We start from the raw sequence: 23,111 nt of genomic DNA on the forward strand, positions 1-23,111 counted from the left end.
TTGTCTTTTTAGCACTTACAGGAGTAAAGAAATGAGAAGTAATCTAATGTGCACTACTGAAAAAAAAAGTTTCCTTTAGACTATATATTAAATTTGGAATATTTTCATAAGAGAATATTAGAAGAAAAAACATGGTGAGAACAGGAAGAAGGGTGATGAGCCTTTGATAAGGAGTTAAGCTAGTATTTTTTGGCTAGCAGCTACAAATTGAATATTAACCCACTCACCCATACCCATTGGATACAGGTAATGAAGGAGTGGAAGGAGAGATACTGGAGGAAGAGACAAGAAGTGCTGAGTGAATATGAATTGCTATTAAGTGAAAAGGTTAGAAGACTGGGTTTCCAGTGGCTGGAGTTTACTGTCAAATTTTGACAAATTTGCTGTTAAATCAGTAAAACAATTGAAAAGTTATTGGGATAGAGTGGACAGACCGATACTTTCTTATAAAAAAAAATGATTGCATAAAAGAGATGCCAAAATCAGGCTAAGAAACACACACTAGATGTCATACTGGATACTCCTTTTTTTTTAGTGGAGTAGGAAGGAAAATTACTTCTTTCTTGGCACACTCATTCAGAGGGACCTTTACTTCAGACTTGGAAAACAAAGAATATACTGACCTGGTTTAATTCAGCATCAGCCAGTGTCTGCACTGATCTGAAATCCATCTATCCCAGTACCAGCCAGCCCAGGTAGAAGATAATGTGTTCATGCAACGGAAGCCATCTGGATATCTAACACAACAATCTGGGCATATTATCTGTCTGAAGTTCAGTGTTAGTAATAGTGATAATCCAAAAGATGTTTGCATCCAAATAGAAACATTCTTGTGCCAGAAACTGAAAGTGCCAGCGAGCACAGCTGGCTTGGGAGCAGGAGCTGGACACTGAGTTCATCACGGTGCTTCTGAGATAGAGGACACGGCGGCCTTGGAGGGGCAAAGGGTCCTTTGTGACTGTGTTGAGTAATTTCCTCAAAGAGAGACCATTTTCAGCTGGAACGGCACTGACTGTCCTAAAGATCACTGGGATCAAAGAATATTAAGAGAAGGGACAAAATAAGATTCTCTTGTTCCTCCATTATGTGAAACTAAAGAAACACCGCATTGCTAATGCACAAAAGGAATGAGAGCGTGTTTTCAACAGAAAGGAAAACCTGGTAAAATATGCTTGTACAGCATCTGGAAAATGAAGCCCCAACCTCTGAGGCTTTAAGAATTCATTACTTTAGAAGACATTAATGTCATAAGTAGGCATGAGACAGATTTTGTCCTGTTCTGAAAGTAAGGCACATATTTAAAAAGGACAAGACCACCAGTTCTGAGATTCAAGGTGCTGTACCTTCTTCAGGCCTGGGTAATTAGTGGAGACTAAAATACCAGCTAAGGGCCCACACAGATGAAGTCTCTGTGTCTCAATATGAAATGTTTCAGAGCCTCAAGCATATAGCATCGTTTCTAGCACCATCTGCATGTTGAGAAGTGCAAACGCAAGGGTCGGAATAAAGTATCAACATGTTGGGGTTTGATACTGGGCTTCTTGCCACTTCCTTATGACTTCCTTAGTTTTATTTTAGAAAGGGTTAACTTTCATCCTGTCTTTTAAGCTCTTCCTAGTAGTTTTGAATGGATATCTAACTATGAACCTGGTCTGTGTCTGAGCTTTGTCAAACACATGCTGTAGGTCTCCAGAATTCTGCCTCCTTCACTTGGTCACTTAGTTGTAAGCATAACACAAGCTACTATGAGAACTTATCCAAAATTAAGCAGGTTATCTTCCTCTGAAAGAATATACAACAGTTTGGCATCGACCCAGGACTGTAGGAGCTTTTCTGTTTTCTGCAGCTCTGTTTTTCTTACATGGAAACAATAGTGGTATTCATGCCTTGGCAGTTCATGAGGTTACTGCCTCTGAAGCTGCGTTTCCCAGTATGCAGCGATCACTATAAGAGATGCAGAATACTTCAAACCTTTGCACATTCAGTGTTACCACAGTGATTCCCTTCCGCTGGCTCCTATAGACTAATTTAAAAACTAATTTGTTTTCAAGTGAAACTTTGCATGTACATGTGAAGCTGCTTCATCCTGCATTCAGACACGTAGGCCAAGACTCTGTATATTGAAATACATATACATTGCGAGTGCTCTTCTCTTGTTTCTGGCCTTTGAAATTGCTCTTTCCCCCTCCAGTCAGTTCCTTTCTAGGCAATGCTAATCTTCTGCACACAGAAAATGAGCACATTTGTACAATATTCTGTTTTTCAGATGTTGTTTTGTCCCTTTACACACGAGTGCTCTTCTGCTGACAAGTTGTCGGCTACATGGTTTGCAGGTTGTCAGGCCTCCCACATCACAGTATATTTGCCCAGCCCCAGCAAGAATTACTCAGGCTTTTTCATAGAGAAAGATAAGCTACAAGATTCATTGGAAACCAATTTCTTCTATTCAGTAAATATCAGAACAAAAGACAAGCCTCTGCAAAGCAAAGCATGTTTGTCTTCTGTAATATAACACCATGACAGGCACTACGGAAACCTATAGAAGGCAGACATGCTACAACAGTGCTGAAAACAAAAAGAGCTGCTGACCAGCAAAACTCATAGGAAACACCAGAAAAGGGTGCAGAATTTGAGTGTGAGGCAAGAGAAGGCCAAAGGTTACAATAATGCAATTAGCAAGAGAGAATCATGTAGTAAAATGTAGAAGAGGTGTAGAGATAGACCTATATATCTGAGCTGGTCAGTCTTTATAGTCAAATTTGGATGTTTGTTATTGAATCCTGAAACAGGCATTCAAAATGGATTACATGCACCTCCCTGAATTGCCTTTTTCTCTCTGTTAATCACTAAGGAGGCGAGAGTGTTAAGTCACTAGTGAGCCTGTTCCAAGCCTATGAGGACAGATAACAGAAAACAAATCAGTTTTTAATCTCACATTTCTGTAACATCATAGGAGTCTAACGTAACTGAGTGTGTGAGGGAAAATGGTAAGCAAGTCAACGGGTGCTCCAGATCTACATGCTTTTCAGTGCATGGTTTTTGTATCAGAGGCAGGAACCCAACAGTTCGTCCCATGAAGCAGACCCGTGCTCTGACTGGACATCCTGCCGCTGTTCCTGGGAGCAGCAAAAGGTGCAAGAAATTCTACAGCAGGAAGTTATGGGTGAACGCAGCAGAGCTTCAGATATGCTTGTCTTTTTGTTTCTGTCCATTTTCACTTTCGTTTCATTGAGGACAGGATTTGATAGAACTGCAGAGAAATGAAACTGAAATGTTCCCTTCTGGGGCTTGGGATCACAACACATAAGCTTTTTTTTAAAAAAAATGCACTGCTTTGGGGTGTTGGTGGGTTTTTTTGTTTGGTTTGGTTTTTTTTTTTTTTAGAAGATAATCAGGAAAGGGTCATTGTTTTACTGGAATAATTACACAGAATGAACTGTGACAATAACATATTCCTAGTAGGACACAAAAATCTGTCTGTAGATGTCCCTTTGACAGGCCTGAGCTCATAAAACACCAGTCCCGAAGGCCCAGGCTGGGCAGCCACATGTCCCAATCCCAAAGAGCCTCTTCCCAGCAGTGAGCACCTTCTCTTGGGCTGCGCTGCTCCTCCCTGTGGCTCAGGGCACCGCGGTCCCCACCTCCGCTTCTGAGCATGAAAATCCGGGTACCCACCAGTCATGGCAGCTGCATCTCACACGTCAGCAGCAGTTCTGCCATCTTGTCCTCATTCTGTACATCCAGCAATTCAAATGCAGTGGATGCCTGTGGCCTGATGGTGAAGAGGGCACAGTGACAAACCGGTCATGGGGAGGCTGGTCCTGCAGAAGCGCACAGCACTGTGTCTCACACATCAGGATTTTGGAAAGCTGAGCAGTCTATGAGTGGGTTCAGACACACAGAAACTTTTAACTTTTGACACACTTACCAAGTGCCAAATTTCACAAGACAAGTAGTCCAGCTAATCAAAATGATCTGGCTGTTCCCACTGAGGGCTGTGTTTTCCAGAGTGTGATCTATCACGCAGCATGACAGTGGGATTCTATTGCCAAAGAGGCTTCAGTGGCATTCTCAGTGAGGTTTCAGATTGCTTTCTGGGGAAAAAGCCTGCCGGGGGAGCAGGAAATTTGGCAGGATTCCTCTCGGAGTTTGTGTGAATGATCTTTGAGGCTGAAGGGATGTGAGAGTTCGGGGATTGAGATGGATCTCCCCAGCCTGTGAAGCCAAGGACTCAGAAGACAGAGGCACACCACCTCTGTAGAGCCACAGTGCTTCTGTGGCGATCATCTGCTTTTCCAGCAGCAGTGTATTCAGCAGGGAAAGTCCATTCCTGTGGTTCCTCAGGGTAGCTACAGTCATCATAAGCACTACAGAGCACACACCTCTGTGGAAAGCTGCTGCAAAGACAGAGCAAAGACAGTGAGACACTTGCTCTTTTGCCTTCCCCTTGGCGTTCCCCTTACCCCTGAATCCCTCAACCCATCACCTCCTTCACCCAGCCACTGCAGAGCCCACAAGGCCATGCTTCCCTCATCTGTGCTGGACCAGGGAGCCGCAAGTAGCTGTCTCTGTCCCTGAAAGAGGAGAAGCCAGGATTCAGGTAAATCCATATTGCCTGGACAGCCTGTGGACTGGAAGAGGTCCAGCCCTGGCAAGCACAGGCACTGCCTGAGTCAGTGTCACCTGCACACATCCGGTGTGGCGCTGGGTGCAGAGGACAGCTGGGTCATGTCCCTGGCATGTGGCCACACTCCTGAAGCATGAGCTGTTTCCTGTGCTCTTCACACAGAATTTAAACAGATAAGAGGTCTGTGCACATGAGCCCGTCATAAACTGTGAATTAAGCCATTAACCCCCAACACTGTTTCTTGTCACAGGAAGCTAAAAATTGGTATGAAGAGAGAGAACAAAATACAGTGTTGCTTGCAAGGATTTAACTGCCCGTGTGCCAGTGAATGCTGGAAATGCCTAGAGTGTTTTTATGAAGCCAGAGTTCAGAGATACAGTTGCAACTGTCCACACAGTTATATTACAAGAATTAATACAATAAATGTAATAAAATCACATACTATATTGTTTTTTCTCATCATAGAAATCATAGAATAGTTTGGTTGGAATGGACCTTCAAAGCTCATCTAGTCCAACCCCTGCCATGAGCAGGGACATCTTCACCCAGATCAGGTTGCTCAGAGCCCCGTCCAGCCTGGCCTGGGATGTCTCCAGGGATGGGGCATCCACCACCTCTCTGGGCAACCTGGGCCAGTGTTTCACCACACTCATTGTAAAAAAACTTCTTCAGTTCTAACTGATTTTTAACTTCAGAGAATCCTCCCCTTCAAACATACTGAGCCACGTGGCATTTTGTGCATGTTGACTCTGACAGTCAGGGTTAGGAAACTTTTCTGGCTATTCAAATCCTGATCCTTTGTGCTTTGTGCCACTCCACATGGGCTCTGCTCTGGATGCCTAGGCTTGGTTTCATCTCACCTGCCTGTAAATACCCAGAGGCAGCACACAAGGCAATTCAGATTTGGGGCAGGCTGAATTCCCATCCGGGTGCCTAAGTCCTGACCTAGAAGCCTGGACACAGCACTGGCATTCAAGTAAATGTAAAAGCTCAACCCATTGTTCTGAAGACCCTTTCAGTGAGGTTGGCACCACTGCATCCCTTGTCCAAGCTGCCCCATGGGCAGTTACTCTGCCCAGAGAAGGGGAGAGAACCCCAACAGCCAGTTCATCTGGAACTGGAGGTACTTTCATACCACTCCAAACACACAGCCTTTCCCAGCAAGACATCTCCTTTAGTGATACACACTAGCTTAAAAGTAATTGAACCCGTAGAGAGTTGTGTGTTTCAGATTAAACTTTAGGGGTTTTTTTCACCCATCTTTTTCTTATCAAGTTGTTTGACAGAAAAAATATTTTTCCAACAGACTTTGCCTAGCAGTGTCAATTCTTCTCAGTCAGCAATTGTGGAAAACAAAAGTAGTTTTGGTAGTGATGTTACCCCCTTCACTTTTTCTCTGAAAACAGCACAGAATCCTGAATTAATTAAATTATAATCAACATTAGAGAAAAATACCATGGGCTTGCTAATCTTTCCCTATGAAATTAGGCACGACAAGTCTTTTGTGTGGCTTATCTCTATTCCATTGGAATTGAAGAGCCAAGGCACACAGCAGAGAGCCGGGGAGCTAATTAGGTTTCCTGATTATTGGCTTTGCAGAGGTAGCTCTTTAAACCAGTGACATGAACATCCCCCAAAGAGCACAGACATGGTCTGCCTGACACAGGCGGTGAGAAAATGCCCAAAAAGGGCTGGTGTTGTTTTAGCACCACCGAGTGGACAAATAAGGGAAAAAAAGCTTTTTTTTGAGGCTGGATACGCGGGGTGTCCTGAGCAGGCCCAGGTCCCACCTTGGAGCCCCAAACACCTCATCATCACCCATGTTCTCGTTGACAGGTATCTCGGGAAGCTTTCATACACCTTGTCAGCAAATCAAGCTTTTTTGTCACACTGCACAGGGACTCAGAGGCTAGAAATTCACTCCAGAAAACATTAGATCTGTCAATACGAATGTAGTATCTGCAACAAATATAACTGAAACATAAAACCCAAACAAAATCTGTAATTTGTAATACAGAATTTCAGTTGCCTCAGCAATAACTCAGACACTTATCAGTATTTTCTGCCAGTTCTCTGCCTCCCTTGAAATCAATGTCCTGTTGGGTTCCCTAAATCACAGGAAAAAAAACCCAAAATCTTTAACGTAGTGTTTCAGTGTTTCTTACAGCCCAACTGTTTTGTGGGGCTTTTGAACAGTAACTCTTGTGGGTGGCTGCATTTGAACGGCTTTTGATGGCGTTCACAGAAGATATATGATATGTAGCAGCTGTAGCTGCATAAGCACTGTTTTCCCCAGCACCAGATAAGGTAGTTTGTTGAACTAGGTAAAAGCACGGTCACTCCCCAGCTATATTCTCTATACTTTACTGGCATACTTCTGCCTAAGATTGGGCCAGCTCTGTCTCCTGTGACTTAGCTGTTATGGATCTATTATTTGGATTACACTGCAGCATAGAGAGCCCTTTGTGCTGCTCCACAAATGCAGATGCCATCTCTGTACTGAAGCATTTATCGTCAACAGAGATAAGCTGGGGAGAAGAGGACAGCATAGGCCGCTGCCGCAGCAGCTCTGCAGCAGGGCCGCCGCCATGGCCTGCGCCCTGCGCGGGGCCTTGGTGTCCTCACACCGAGCTGCTGGAAAGCGGGCAGAGATGGCTCCTTTCCAAAAGAGGATCTGCGTGCTGGTGTAGGAGACCAGGAGAAATACATCCTATAAAAGATGTAAACTTGGATGACTGCTGATTGTCACTTGGGATCCCTGACAGCACCTCTGCAGCCAACAGAGCTTTCCTGGAACCAGCGCAGGGCGGACTACACACACCCTTTCTGCAGATTCCACGTTCAACAGCATGTTTGCTTCTTGCTTATCACATACAGCCTGCTTAATATAGAATGTCCTGAGTTGGAAGGGATCCACAAGGATCACAGAGTCCAGCTCCTGTCCCTGCATATGACAACCCCACAGTTCACACCGTGTGTCTGAGGGTGTTGTCCAGTCTCTTGTTGAACACTGTCAGGCTTGAGGCTGTGACACCTCCCTGGGGAGCCTGTTCCAGTGTCCAGCACCCTCTGGGTGAAGAACCTTTTCCTAATGTCCAACCTAAACCTCCCCTGGTACATCTTCCTGCCATTCCCTTGGGTTCTGTCATTGGTCACCAAAGAGATCAGTGCCTGCCCCTCCTCCTCCCCTTGTGAGGAAGCTGTAGACCTTGATGAAGTCTCCCTTCAGTCCCTTTCAGAATGAAGGAGGAAAAAGTCCCTTTCAAAGAATCAAAGGCTACTAATACTAGTTATTGCTAACCTTTGTTCTGTATTTCTCTTCCTTCACCCCACCCACACACCTCTGAAGGTCAAGGAAATGCTCAGAGCCAGGTCTGGCAGTAGCTTTCTCAGCTGTTTATAAGACACCAGAGCACCTAAGTCCAAAATAGTGCAGTCACCAAGGACAACTAATCATGGGTCTAAAGAAAGCAAGAATGAGCCTGGCTACCATTTTGCTTGTTATTTAGCCTAATATTTTCAAAATTTATCTTGGAGGCCTGAATTCCAGTCCCTGCCCTCATGACCATTTCTGTTGTACCTGGTGGTTGTTCCTGTGTTTGATATTAAGCTGGTCTGGAAGAACTCACCTCCTGCCTGCCACTCATCTACACCTGTGAAGGCACTCACATCTTCAGCCCAGCACTCTCTGGTCCTTGGCTGCTCCATAGCCCAAGTATTGATAGCAATATTGGTAAATGATGGTGTTATTCCAAGTTATCTATAACCTGACATGTTGGTTGTACTGGTTTAACCCTCTAGAGTAAAGAGGGAATTCACAACAGGTCCCCCACATCCTGGGCACATGAGGTGTGCAGCCAGTTAATTAGATCATGGGGGCCAGTGTGATGGCCCAGGTGCCAGGGCTGGGTCACCTCCTTCAGCTGGTGGCACCAATTTGCAGTCACCAGAGCACAACCTCTTGCTTGTACATGGGCAGTGCAGCAATTCTTGGGACTGAAGACCTGAACACATAGGGACACAGAAGTTACTCAAAACCAATAGGGATATGGAATAAGCTGGTTAGATCCCATACAATATGCCCTGTCACGACTTCTACCACCTTACCTCTTCTAAAATGAGTTTGAGTCTTTCTTCCATAAAATAAATGAATTGCAAAGACAGCTGGGTGCAAGGGAAGCCTCTGAGCTCTGGACCCTAAGTAAAGCAAGGCAATGAAAACCCTGAAAGGCAAAATTTTAATCTCTGCTTGTCCACAAACTTCTTGCTGGATCAGTCTTAGTAGCTTCCCACATAACAGCTTAGTATCAGGTAGCTCTTGCTTTACATGTTTGTCTTTTGGATCCCTTTGAGATCACCTGAGTCCTCCTCAATTTTGCATGCAGGAAAGGTGAGTGCCTAACAGAGGGTACAATGTCCATTCCACACGGGAAGCTCCTTAAAGTCCAGCTTTGCAACCTTCAACTTGTAAGCACATCAATAATATTTTACATCTGGTTCTCAGCATCTGGCAGATGTATTACCAAGCTTGTTTAGAAAGTACATTTGATCTCAGTTCTGGCCGGAGCAGAACGTCTGCATTTCGTCTCTCCTCATCCTGCGTTGCCCAGCTGTTTGTGTACCAGCTTTCTGTGTAAACAAACCTGCTCCTGCCTGATCCATTCAACAGTTTCACAAGCCGGAATTTGTGACCTTGCCATTCTCAGGCTTCCCTCAGGCTGATTAAAGGAGAGCATTACTACCCCACAGCTGTCCTAGTACTTCACAGTAATGGGAAAAAGGATACAGAAATGTAGGACCACGTATTCATTTGAATACAATGAAGATATTGTTCCAGCTCGTCCAGCTGTGGCAATGATATTAAGGAAACCGAAGAGGTTGTGTTATGGTTTTCTTACTAGGAGTACAAAGGGTCTAAAAAGCGCAGATACGGTGTATTGCTCAAGTCTCTTTTACCCCTCTTGCCATGGGGCTGGCTCAAGCCCTCGGGCTGACTTACCCTCTGCAGTGCTTTCCAGAGGTGTAGCAATGTGTTTTATTTCCCAGCTGAACTTCGATGGAAATACAGCCTGGAGAGCTAAACCCGGCTGGCTCAGCAGCACCCACTGTCTCCCTGCCCTGTCCCTGCCTCTGGTTTGTCACCCTGTCCCCTCCTTACACTCTCTGGGCTCTGATCCTCCCCAGAGGAGCAATTAACCATTCTCCTTCTGAGCTGTTTTCTCACAAGCACCATTGAATAATTGGGTAACACAAAGCAGACATGGAAATGAAACAGGACGAGACCCAGCCGAGAGCTCCCCACAACCCTGTGCATCACACCACATCCCCCTAGCCCACGGTGCCACCTTCCAGACCACCCCAATTTCACGTGCATTCTCCAGAAGACAGTGAATGAAGAAACCAGAAAAGTAAAGCATGTAAAAAGATAAAGAAAAATGTGAATTTCCTGCAATTCTGATCATTCTCAGTCACCTTTCTGATGACGTCTGCAAACATCTCCGGAGCAGGATTCACAGCTGTGCGAAGGCAAACACCTCCTCAGTGCAGTGTGCTCCCTTTGCTCCAAGACAGTGGAGAAAGAGATTTTTCACTAACAGAAAACTCAGGCAATTGCATTGATTAGTAGATTGCAAGTTAGTTTAAGAGCTACTTACGTAAGCAAGCCTGCTGTTGAAATGCGATACACTATTTTCAAAACAAATGTTTCTTTTTAACATCTGCAGCTGGTGGAACAGTTCTCATCCCAGTGAGGAAAACGTTTTCCTGTTGGGTAGTAGAGATGTCTATCAGTATGACTGTGATTAAATGCTGGTGTTACCCAGCAGTTGGGTAATTGCTCATCACAGGGATTCATCACCATCAAGAAGGCACTAACTATTTAGGTAACTTTAAGTGCTCACAAGTTACACCTGTAGTTAACTTTGGTCTGAAGCATTACAGACATAAAACCTGGGAGCTCATAACTGGGCCATCAGTGTGTGAAGTACCCAGAGGTACCATAAAATTGTGCCTGGGTATTGCTTTTTCAATAAGATTATAGTCTAGTTGAGAAACCATCAATCCAGGGAAGCTCCACAGCCTGTGTTATGCAAGATGTCAGATTAGATAACAAACCTGTCTCCTGGATTTACAGCTGTGAAAGGGCTGAATCCTCCCTACAACTGGGCAGAGTTTTAACCCCTTGGTAACCCAAGCAAGAGCTAGCTGAGCCAGCTGACATGGGAATAGTTTATCCTGTGTGGCTGGTGAGCCACATACTCTCCTAAGTGTGTCACTCATATCTACTAGCTTATTTTTAATGTTATATCTGGAGATTGCATGAATGAATCTATAAATGAGATTCAGTGTCCACAGATGGAGGTTATAGACTGTTTCTTTTTTTTTCTTTTTTTTGGTTGGCTTTATCTAAAGCTCATTCTTATGCTAAATTGTAAGTTAATGCTTCTTTCTTGCTTCTCACATGGAGATTTCTTTCAGCATCAGCATTTAAAAAAATAAAATAAGCATCTATCAATACTTCTGATTTTGGGACCAGACTAGATTTTACTAATGGTGTCTTTTTAAGATGGAGCTAATCTAATCTAAGATACCCACAGCTTTTTCCCACTGATTTTTTTGCCTCCTTCTAATTTAAATAATGCTTCATGGTCAGGAAATAGCTTTACATAAATTGCCCAGTGAAAGTCAGTATCAGAAATGTTAATGTATCCATGATCACATGTATTTGTAGATTTTTCCTCCTTTTTATAATTCTTTTTAAAATAAACCTCAAAGATTCTGAGTAAACCATTTCAGAGATAAATACTAGCAGAATAAGGAGAAAAGTAAAAGCAAAGTCAGGGGATCCCAGATATGTATTTAACCGAAAGCTGATGTTAGAGAGTTGATAGAAGAATACAGGAACACTGTTCCAGATGGCAGGAACTGCAGAGGAGGAAGAGCACGACTGCGAGAAGCAACGAAGGGAAGCTGATGATAGATGAAGTAGGATGAGAAACAGACACTCAGAGGCATGCATCCAATTCTTCAGTTTATGTAAAATTATCTTTACCATTTATGCACTTCCCTCCTTTTCTGAGTGATGCACATTGCCAATGGAGTTGGTAGCGCTGCTTGTAATTACCACCGCCTGACAGTTCTCATTATAAGATCCTGCTTTTGGTTGCTCATAAGTTTGTTAGATGTTACTCATCGAGGCTGAAATGTCTTCTGCCAACACTTGGCCTCAGGCTGATTCTTTCCCCCTCCATTTTCTTTTAGAGGGAGGAAAGGGAAGGGCAGTTTCAGTAAAAATGGTTCTGTGGTTTTCAGGGCAAGATTAGGCAACTGTTTATTTGAGCAAGAGCTTGAAATTTGGCAAAAGAGGGGGGAGGTCACCCTGATGCCAGAAGACGTAGCCAAGTTATAAATGTGTTTTGAGAGTCTCAGCTCATGTACTTTAGCAGAGACTTGTCAGCTTGGCAGATGAATTTGCAAAGGGCTGTGTCAGCACAGGGCACACTGCTCCCCTGCCAGCTCCCAGGCCCAGGCAGGACTGTCCCTGGCAGGCAGGACTGTCCCTGGCAGGCAAGACTGTCCCTGATAGGCAGGACTGTACCTGGCAGGCAAGACTGTCCCTGGTAGGCAGGACTGTCCCTGGCGGGCAGGACTGGACTGTCACTGGTGGGCAGCGGCGCCGGACGCTGCCAGCACCCGGTGCTGCCGCTGCCAGGGGGCTCAGGGCTGGAGGTGCATGTGGGCAGGGAATGGGGCTGAGGCAGCAAGGTGAAAGGGCACTTGGTTACAAACTGGGGAGGATAAAACTGGGATGACATGAGGAACTGGAAAGGTAAATGCTAGCACACCAACCTGGCAAGGAGCCCAGGACTTGAAGCGGGGTGACTGGCAGGACAAGAGGAGCAGGGTGCTAAGGAGGAGGAGGAAGTAGAATGGAAAGAAGGAGGAAGAAAAATATCATGGTGATTGCTACCATATCCTTTCCAGAGCCCAGAGGAGAGCTGAGGTCACCCCCTTCTTCTTTTACCAGCAGAAATCTGAACTTTGCCTGGCACGTGCAGTTATTCCTACTTGCAGGGGCTTCCTGCCCTGCCTGAAAGCCTGTCACTCCTGGGCCTTGGTTGTGTCAAAGGCTTCGATCCTCCAGGCAGGAGGTGCACTGGCAGTTCTCCGCGGTGGAGCACAGCTTGGGATCAGGGCTGACTCCTCTGTCATCTGTCATGCAGACTCTCTGCTGATGCTGCGGGAGAGATGAGAAGCGAGACGTGGTGCATGGCCAGACGAGCTGTCTGTGCTCCCTTCCTTGCTGCCTGGGGGGAAGAAAGAGCAGCTGTTGCCAGGCTGGGCTGCAGGGGGATGATAAAAGGCCCTGATACGATGTGTTGCTGCAGGCTCTGAAGCATAACACAGAGCAGTTACAGAGGAAGAACTTGAAGAAAGGTGAGAAGGAATGGCCATTAACCATACCCGTACTCGTATGTCCTAATGATCTGTTTATTCCTCAGCCAAGTAAACAGCCAGTCTCCCCTCACACATCCACCAGCTGCTCACCCCAATATTTTCAATCCCCACATAACTAAACCTCTGCCGCAGTGATACCAGCGTGTCCTCATTCTGCACCTCAGCATTTTCCCAGTACCATTGAGAGCTGGAGAGGAACTTTTTACATAGGTGTGTAGTGATAGGACAAGCGGTAATGGCTTTAAACTGATGGAGGGTAGATTTAGATTAGGTAAGGAATAAATTCTTCACAAGGAGGGTGGTGAGGCATTGGAACAGGTTTCTCAGAGAAGCTGTGGGTGCTCCATCCCTGAAAGTGTTCAAGGCCAGGTTGGACAGGGCTTTGAGCAACCTGGTCTAGTGGAAGGTGTTTCTTCTTGTTACAGGGTGTTTGGAACTAGATGATTTTTAAGGTCTCTTCCAACCCAAACCATTGCCCCCAGTGACTGTTATCCCTCAGGCCTCTTAGCCCCAGCATCATCTGAATATCCCAGCATCCTTCTGATAACTCAACCCCAGTGACAGCACCCTGGAGCCCCTCTAGTTCTTGCATTAAACCTGGTTATTCTGTGGCCTCTACACCCTTACACTCCTGTCATCTCCACCTGCCTCCTTCTCTCCATGTGGGGGGACCTGGACACAGACCTCACCAGCAAAATAGCACAATGCTTTCTTGTCTCTTCTAGATACAGTTGACTCATTCCTGAGAGTTGGGGTTCCTCTCAGCTGACCTTAAACATGCACATCCAACCAAGTGAGCACCAGTTTCCTCCACAGTGAATGGAGATAATTGGATACTGTTAGGACACCATTGTTCTAACTCAGTTTAGACATTTACTTTTGCTGCCCCAAAAGCACCATTATCTCTCTAATCACTGTAAGTGGAGACAGGATTAGCTCAGTTTAGGTATTTCCCATGTTGACTTATATAGTGTATTGAGATGATTGCACCCCAAACAACATTGCGTGATTACCCTTATTTCTTTATTCATGCTCAGCAATGATCTTTATTTTCCTTCAAAACAGCATTTCAAGTTTCCAGGCGAGTGTCCTGTGTTATGAGTTTGCCCAGTGAGGAGGGGTGGCTCAGCAGCCATGAGAACACAACCGTACTGTACCGTACCGTACCATACCATACCGTACCATACCGTACTGTACCACACCACCTAGTGGTAAGAGTTTGGATGTCAAAGCATGGTGTAGAAAAAATTCATAACACAGTTGGGCACAGAAATGCCAGGACATTAAGTGTTATTGAAAAGCAGGAATAAAGGAAAGTTCCAGGAATAATTTTTCCATCATTTCCATCGTTGTTCACACAAAGCGCTGTTTTCAGCTGGGCATTGTTTAAAATACATTTAAGTGATATCTGTTGTTAAGATTAGTATGTTCCAGTTTGATCAGCTTGACCAGAATGGGTTGAAAATTATAGAGACTGGAGAATGGAGGAGATTACAACATTATGCACTGGAGAAATCCAGGGTGGGCTCATGTCTGGAAATCTCTGTGCAGTTTTCTCCATTGAAAATGATAGTGTAGAAATGGGAAGGCCCCAGGGGGGTCTACAAATGCGTAGAGGTTTGGAACCAATTTCACACAGGGAGAACTTGAACAAACTACAGTTTTTCTTCTCAAAAATAGAGAGGACTAAGGAGAAAAAGATGAAAGATAAATAGGAAGAAAGTCAACAGGAAACTACTCCTCATCCTCTCTTCTGTTACAAAAATCAGATGACATGAAATGAAATTAGCAGGGACCAAGTTCAAGACAAGTAAGATGCGATGGCTGTTTGCACAACCATTAATCGGGCAAAGAACAGTGTAACTCTGCTGTATCACATAGTGAATACCGAAATGCTTCCCACCTGTCAGGAGAGCATTCAGCGCTTCTACACCCTACTCACAGAGTGCAGCCTGTGATGATACTTCTGCACTCCGGACTTCAAAGAGATCTGCACACACGTGCATCCTCCTGTGCTCACAGCCCCTCTGCTGTTGGCCGTGGCTGGCAATGGGGCCGCTGCCTCAGCAGAGCTTGCTCCAGGCAGCGGAGATGTTCCTAGGGAAACAAATAACGCGTAAGTGTGAAACAAAATTCAGAAACAAAAATATAGTGTGCAAAGATAGAGGTAAATATATCTAAGATATTTTTCAGTTGATCCTGAAGAGTTGTTTTTGAAGTTTTACCGTAGAAAAACTAAAAATTATTTTTTTTTCTTGTTCTTTGAAATAAGAAAATCTGAAGTTACAGCCTCTTTCAAAAAATAATCTTGGCTGCGAGCTCCTTTTACATAGTATAGGTTTGTTGCTCATTCACTGAATATTTTCATTATGTGCTTCTGTAGGAAAGATGATTTGTAGCCATATTTATTTGAAGACTATATTACAATGAATAGGAATAAATAATGTATATGAGAAGGCAGGGTAGGATTGCCTGGCAGCCTTCAACCTGTCATTCCCATGACTGCTAACTTGGCAACCTTAACATAGCTCTTTGTGTGGGACAAGTTATAAACCAAATAAACCCAAGGTAAGGCTTTCATTGCCTACATGGTACTGAATGTATTTATTTTTCAATTCCATCCAAGTCCCAAGTGCTGTCAGAGTGCTGAAGTTTCAGTCAATATGTTTTTTCACACTGCAAATCTTCTTTGTTTAGTGTAAAATGGAGCGGTCTCATCTCTTGTGATCACCAGGGCAGTGTTTTTCACAAAAATATCAACAACCATTGAAACTTTTCAATGTCTCCTCAAAATTTCCACAGGGCGATGAGGCTGTTGAGGTGCACTGAGGCTGACAGAGGACCTTGAGCACAAGACCTATGGGGAGAGGCTGAGGGAGCTGGGGTTGTTTAGTCTGGAGAAGAGGAGGCTTAGAGGTGAGCTCATCACTCTCTAGAACTACCTGAAGGGAAGTTCTAGCCAGGTGGGGATTGGTCTCTTCTCCCAGGCAGTCAGCAATAGGACAAGGGGGCATGGGCTTAAACTCTGCCAGGGGAAATTTAGGCTGGATATTAGAAAGAAATTCTTTACAGAGAGAGTGGTCAGGCATTGGAATGGCTGCCCAGGGAGGTGGTCGACTCGCCGTCCCTGGAGGTTTTTAAACTGAGATTGGACATGGCACTTAGTGCCATGATCTATTAAATGGACTGGAGTTGGACCAAGGGTTGGACTTGATGATCTCTGAGGTCTTTTCCAACCCAGTCGATTCTATGATTCTGATTCTTGTCTCCTGAGCCATTCTCTTTCAGCGTGGTGCTTTAGCAGGTGACATGGTGCCCAAGGAGAGCAGCAATGAGCCCGTCATGTAGCCAAGAGACTGAAGGTCCCTGTGCAAAAGCATCACCTGAACGCCAGGGCTCTGCAGGTTTCCCTCATGTCCATCTCCAGCAACACCAAGCACGGTCACTCTTCATGGCATCTCAGCATCGACTTGTAACAGAGGAACATCACTGCTCAGCACTCATCACCTGTCTTGCAAGGTGATTTAAAGGCTTTTTCTCCCCTTTGTACATGGGCAGGCAATGGTTGGCCTGGGAGCTGGGAGGGGACTGGGTCTCCTAATCCTTTCCAGCCATTCATTCCCTCCTTCTTCTTCATATACAAGTAAACAGGGAGGGAAGGAGAAAACTGAGCCCGCTCCTGGGGCTGCTGCAGCTGAAATCCAGTTTAACCTGCTGGAGAGATTTCTTCTTTATTTGCTACTACTGAAAACCAAAACAATTACCAAGGATTTGGTAAATCTATAATTAAAAAAAAAAGCCTTCTCTTTACATCACTACAAATGACGCATCCTTTTGCTATTTCAACACAGGTGGCATGGACGTTTTAACAGTTAAAAAAAAAAAAGCTAAAGCAACCACATTAAATTTTTAAGTACGCACCGTGAATAAAATAAAAGTAGTTTAGGATGGTAGAATCCTTCCAAAGCAAACACAACCTAAAAATAATGAAGCTAAAGTTAAATTTAACAGAAATCAAATATATTAAGATCCAGGAAATCTTAAACTAAAAACAAACAAACAAACAAACAAACAACTCAAAATACACACAAAGCCAACACTTTGCTCTGACTCTTTAGAAAGTTATTTCAGGATCATGAACACTATTTGGATTTATACTGAGCTGGGATTTTTTTAATGTCTTATCTATATATTTTCTCCTGTTTGAGAATCTGACCTTTACAAGTGTGTAACACTGGGCATTCATGAAGCAATTAAGTATTTAGAAATTAATATTCCCAACTGACTGTTATTGCCAGATTATTTTTTAGGAGGCAAAGGACTGAGGACAAATGAAATTCTTCAATTTAAGACATAATCAATTCAAAAGTTGAGCACTGCTCTGCATAAGAGAATTTTGGTCGAATAATGACATTTTTAAACAGAACCGAGAAACATATACTGCCTTTTTCTTCATACTTGGTAAAAATATCACTTAAGCACACAATTAAATGTAATCTTTCATGAGAATCTCTTCTGGTTTTCAAAACATCAGCAAGAGGATATTCAGGTTGTACATTTTGGGTCCATGCTGAATGTATTTTCTTTTCATAATTAGTGTTGTTGCTACCAACACTCCTCCGAAAAGCCCCGAAGTTTCTGAACTGCTGTTGGGGTATCTTATTCACCTGGGGGTCCATGGTTTGGTGGATGCGTCAGCTAACACTGCTGCGTAGGATCCATTTCCTTTTCTATGTAAGCAGCTGGTGCAAACTCCATCTCTTTAAATATTAGTTGTCAAGTGTTTTCTTCTTTCCTGGGAGACAGTTTTATTTATCTCAGTTTTCCATAAACATGGGTTGAGGGAGCCATTCTGTTTGGGAGAAGGAGGAGAAAGGCTACTGTTTAGCATAGGACTGACTGCATCCATTTCTAATTTCTTTGGTTTGGAAAAATTACCAGAGCTAAGCCAGAAAAACAGTGGGAAGGGCCAAAAAAGCACAAAACAAAAAAAAATAGTTATAAGTTTTAGAGTGTTCACTTATTGTGAAGGAGAAGAGATGAAGTCCTAGCTTCTTCTGTCCATCAGGGAGTAACTGAGCTTATCCCAACTGGTAACAGTGCAGTTCACCCCCATTCTGGTGTTTATGAACTGTCTCCCCAGCCATCTATGAACTTAAAAGCTGCCACTCACACAAATGCCACAAAATAACGCAAATCAGCTTCAGCTGGAGAGCAACCACTCTCGTAGCCAGTTTCTTCAGCACTGATGTCACAAGGACCATCTCACCAGCAGGAGTTAGTTGGTAATTTCTCCAAACACGTCAAGTCTGTCCGCACACGCTTCTTTTCAGACCTTCCTATAACTATATGTGTATCTTAAAAATAAAAAAAGTTCACTTGCCCAGACATAGCCCTGCCACAGAAGACCAGCTTTTTAATCATAGATTCATAGACCTTTAAAATCAAGTCCAGCCATTAACCTCACACTGTCAAGTCCACCACTAAACCACGTCCCTAAGAACCTCATCTATGCGTCTTTTAAACACCTCCAGGGATGGTGACTCCACCACTTCCCTGGGCAGCCTGTTCCAATGCCTGACAACCCTTTAGATGAAGAAATGTTTCCTAATATCCAGTCTAAAGCTTCCCTGATACAACTTGAGGCCATTTCCTCTTGTCATATCACTTGTTACTTGGGAGAAGAGACCAACCCCCTCCAATGCTACAACCTCCTTTCAGGTAGTTGCAGACAGTGATAAAGTCTCCCCCCAGCCTCCTTTTCTCCAGGCTGAACAGCCCCAGTTCCCCCAGCTGCTCCTCATCACACTTGTGCTGCAGACCCTTCATCAGTTTCACTGCCCTTCTGGGGCACCCCTGTTGTTATTTGATTTAATGGGTTAATCCCATCAGCACAGGATCTTTCAGACATCTGAGTTTCCAAGGTCTTTCTCAGACAAGGATGCTGGGACCTGAGTCACCGAATCACTGGTGGGACCGGAGATCCCAGGTTTTACATGTAGTCCCCTATGTTTTTGGGGGTCTCCGCTGAGAGGAGTACAAGGCACAGAGGCTGTTGGAGTATCTGGCTCCCTGGTAGGAACACAGGTGATTCAAAGCATTCAGCTTACTTTTCAGTTCCTCCCAGATCTTCTAAGGCAAAGGAGGAATTTACACTGCAAAGGGAAGGTTAAAAACATAGAAGTATTCATCAAGCAAAACTGGGCTCAGTTTGTTGGAGGTCCCATACGCAGATCTGTGATTTACTTTAGGCTGGAAGCAACGTTTAGAGTTCCCTGTCACAGCTCTTAATTATGTTGTGCAGAGCTCAAGCTTATTTAAAATTGTAGCAGACAAGTATAATTTGCGTGTTTACGACCAGGGTGATTCACTCAGCCACACGAAAACCTGTGGCCTGCGCTGGCATGGGGACAGCTGGAGTTCTGCTGAGAGGGGCTCTGCTGGTAGCAACTTCACCTATTCTCTTACGTTATTTAAAGCCCAAACCAAGGAGCAATCTGAAAGTAATAGACTTAAATGAATTCCTACTATGAATCAGGGAAAACAAAATCCAGCAAAATGGAGAAATCGCTTTTAGAGGCTGCACCTCCTATTGCCCCCTCAGCTACGCTTCAAAGTCATTTCTTTTTTCCCCAGACAGAAAAATAAAATAGGATCTAAACCAATAATTGCATTATTAATTTGCAGTTTATGGTATAGTAACAGCTATCCAAAAGGATGCTGGCTTAGCTGGCTCTATGCTTGCTTTTATTTGTCCATATTCTGGAAGGATGCACTTAATTCAGTGTTCTTTAAGTGTTAAGTATGATCATGCTTTGATAATTGGCCTATGCCCTGGGAACGGGATTTCAGTAAATTTCTGACACCTGGCCATCACACCCTCCACTGAAGAATCACGGCAAAGCTAATGTAATGATACTTTTGGAAATGATGTAGAGACTCCACACACCTACCGAATGGATGAATCAAGCAACTTACCTTTCAGCAAAATCATTTTAAGGCCGCTTTACAGGATTAGTAAAACTCATGGGAAATAACAGATGAATGACTGTGCTCTTATTGAAGTAATTGTACGGGGCATGACTACACGCTTGCTTACACCTTCACGATCATTTTCTTCAGTACTGAGACTGACTTACAGATTTCTGTGTCCCTTATCTCGCTAGACAGAACAAATTACCTGTACCCGTTTCACAGGTGAGGAGGTTTGCCTAAGCCTGGGCTCTGTGACAGTTCAGGGTTTGGCTCGTGATCCTGTGCGATACCCCCACCCGTCCACTCACCAGTGACTATGTCACTAGTCAGAAGTATCAAGCGACCGAGTTTGCTGCTTGCCTTTCCACGCAAAGCGAACCAGAAAAGCTTGCTTGTATAAAAGTGACTGTATTTTCAATCTCTTTATTTTCTGTATCAAGGAATGGAGAGAATCCGTGTATTTTGTAGATCAGGCATCCTGTTTGCTGGCATCAGGTGCGGGCTGGGCACCACACAGTTAACGACCTCAGCGGGACGGTGTGCTGAGGAGTTCTCTGCTAACCGGACTCAAATACTTCTTGAAGGGAACAAAGTGTTCCCATCCCTCTATCCAAAAATAGAAGAGGGAGAGACAATACTTCTGCAGGCATGTGCCAAAATGATAAGGGAGACGAACAAAAGCCACTCCCAGCTCCACAGCTCTTGTCTAAGCTACCAAAACGCTGCTTCGCCTGCTCCAGCGCTGACATCGCTGATCCCAAACTCCCCAAAGTCCCACCCCATCAGTGCGGGGAGGAGAGAGGCAGCAATGCCGTCTTGTCCATGTTTTAAAATAAAATCATTCGAGGGGGGAAAAACAATGCTAGTGAACTTCTGAAGGAAGCGACAAACTCTTTGATGGTATCGCCTGAACCGGCATGCCTGGGCTTGAAGCTCCACCTCTTGCATGTTGTTCAATGTAGATTTAGTTCACTAAAGTACATCTTCAGGGAGGGGCTGTCTCCTGAAAGCTTCAAGATATATTGCTTCCTGTCTCCCTAATCAGCTGTGCAACAGGGTAAATTTAGAAACAAAAGGCAGCGCAGCAGGGCTGGCAAATGGGTTTAGTGCACATTAAAACCTGTTTTGGAAAAGTTAGAACAAGTCGTGCATGTCTCCAGCTCAGGCAGAACGAGCTGGCTCTGAGCAAAATAATAAATGACTTGCATACATTTAGCACCTTTCATCCTGAGAGAGCCTGAAATATTTTACCTAATCGGGGTTATCGCCTACCCAGCTATGAAACAGGCACCGGTGAAGGCAGGTGGCACGAGCCAGATGGGGCTCAAGCGTTTTGAAGAGGCAAGTGAAGACTATCATCTCCTCTACTCAAACACGCAGGAGGAATTTAGGTGGGCACAGGAATTAGCCAGATTGGAATTTAGCCAGGATAGCAGCGTATGAAATAGTCCTTGCTTGGCAGTAAGTACAGTGAATTATTTAATGACTCTGAGCCAAACACAGAGCATTTTATCTTGACTTACTGAAATTGCTTCAGAGTCCCAAACAGATTTATATTAAAAAAAACTTTTTTCAAGTCTCATTAAGCTTATTTATTTAAGGGCAGAATTGCAAACAGCAGAAATTTGACTACAAGGAACACTTTCCTCAGCAGGAAAAAAATATATATATTGTAAAGAGAAAGTTTTGAGGTGAAGGGGGTGGGAAATGTGCCACTCCCTTACGGGAAATATATACTAGTAAACAAATGATGTATAAGTCTGCAGGCCATCATTTTTACCACAGTGCTCTGCACCAGAGAACGTGCAAGAGACTGTTCCATTAGAAAAGACCACACACTTCTTCGGCTGGATTTTTTCCCCTCTTACCCAGTTTGATGCTTTTGTTTTTGCCAAGACTGGTATCTGGGCTTAGCTTCAAGATCATCAGTAGTTCCCTTAGAGTTTCAGCCAAAAATACATCTTTTCTACAAAGGCTGGATGATTTTCAGGATGATTTTACTTCTCCGCAGGAGGTTTTTCTCCTGCTAAGTGGGAGCTGTGCTCAATCTATTGTATCTTGGCCACACTCAAACTCAACTAGCTGGCTTAATTCACAGACTAATTGAACACACGCAGTACATTTAGTTAGAAGACAGATAGCACTAAAGTGTCCTTTACCACACTGGAAACGTTTTGTCCAGTGCATTAAAGCAGTTGAGCTTAATTAAAACAGGTAAATATTTTCAATATGAGAAAAGAGCAGGTACTAAAGGACTTCTTAAGCAAAGAACGAACCAGCGTTTGGAAACCAAACCTGGACAAACATATACAGAAAGTTTGTTTGTTTTGTTGTTTTTTCCATTTTTACACCGTTAGTGTGATCATCCGTTGTCAGGAATTACCAGATGAAGTGGTACAGTCAAAACCGCACCTTTCTGAGGTGTTTACCTTAGCTAACAACAAATTACAAGGGCAACAAGGGTTACCAGTTGAAGCACAGATGGAAGGGGTCAGCTGCTCTGAATCTCTATGATCCTGCATTTTCTAACTAGTGCTTTAGGTCTAACAGGCCCAAATTCTTTGAGATGGTGCCCAGCAGTGGATCTCGGTGGTCAGCTAGACCACCCAGCCACTCAGCTCTGTCCCATCCATGAGATGCTCATCTAACTTCATCTTTGAATTCTTCCATGACAGAGCTACTACAACCTCCCCAGGCACCCAACAAAGCACCCCGGAGAGCAAAAGGTTTTCCTAACCTGGGTTTACCTACTGCGGTGTAACCTGATGACTTCTTGTCCTGCGTACCATGGATAATACATTCTTAGTAGCAGTTGCTTTTTGCTTGAGGATCAGCTTCAACTATTTAACCAGTTTTTCTCTTGATAAACAGCTGAGCTACCATACTCTTCTGGCATGTCCCTCATCATCAGCACTCTCCTCTGCAGTGTCCTCAGTCCATGTCTTTCATCAATTGCTGTGCCCCAAAAGCTGCCCAGCTTCCGCTGCTCACTGATACAAACCGACACAGAATTACTTTGTTGTATTCACATTCGTGCATCTCACGAGCTTAT

The sequence above is a fragment of the Nesoenas mayeri genome, assembly GCF_963082525.1.
Source record: "Nesoenas mayeri genome assembly, chromosome: 1".
Taxonomy (NCBI): domain Eukaryota; kingdom Metazoa; phylum Chordata; class Aves; order Columbiformes; family Columbidae; genus Nesoenas; species Nesoenas mayeri.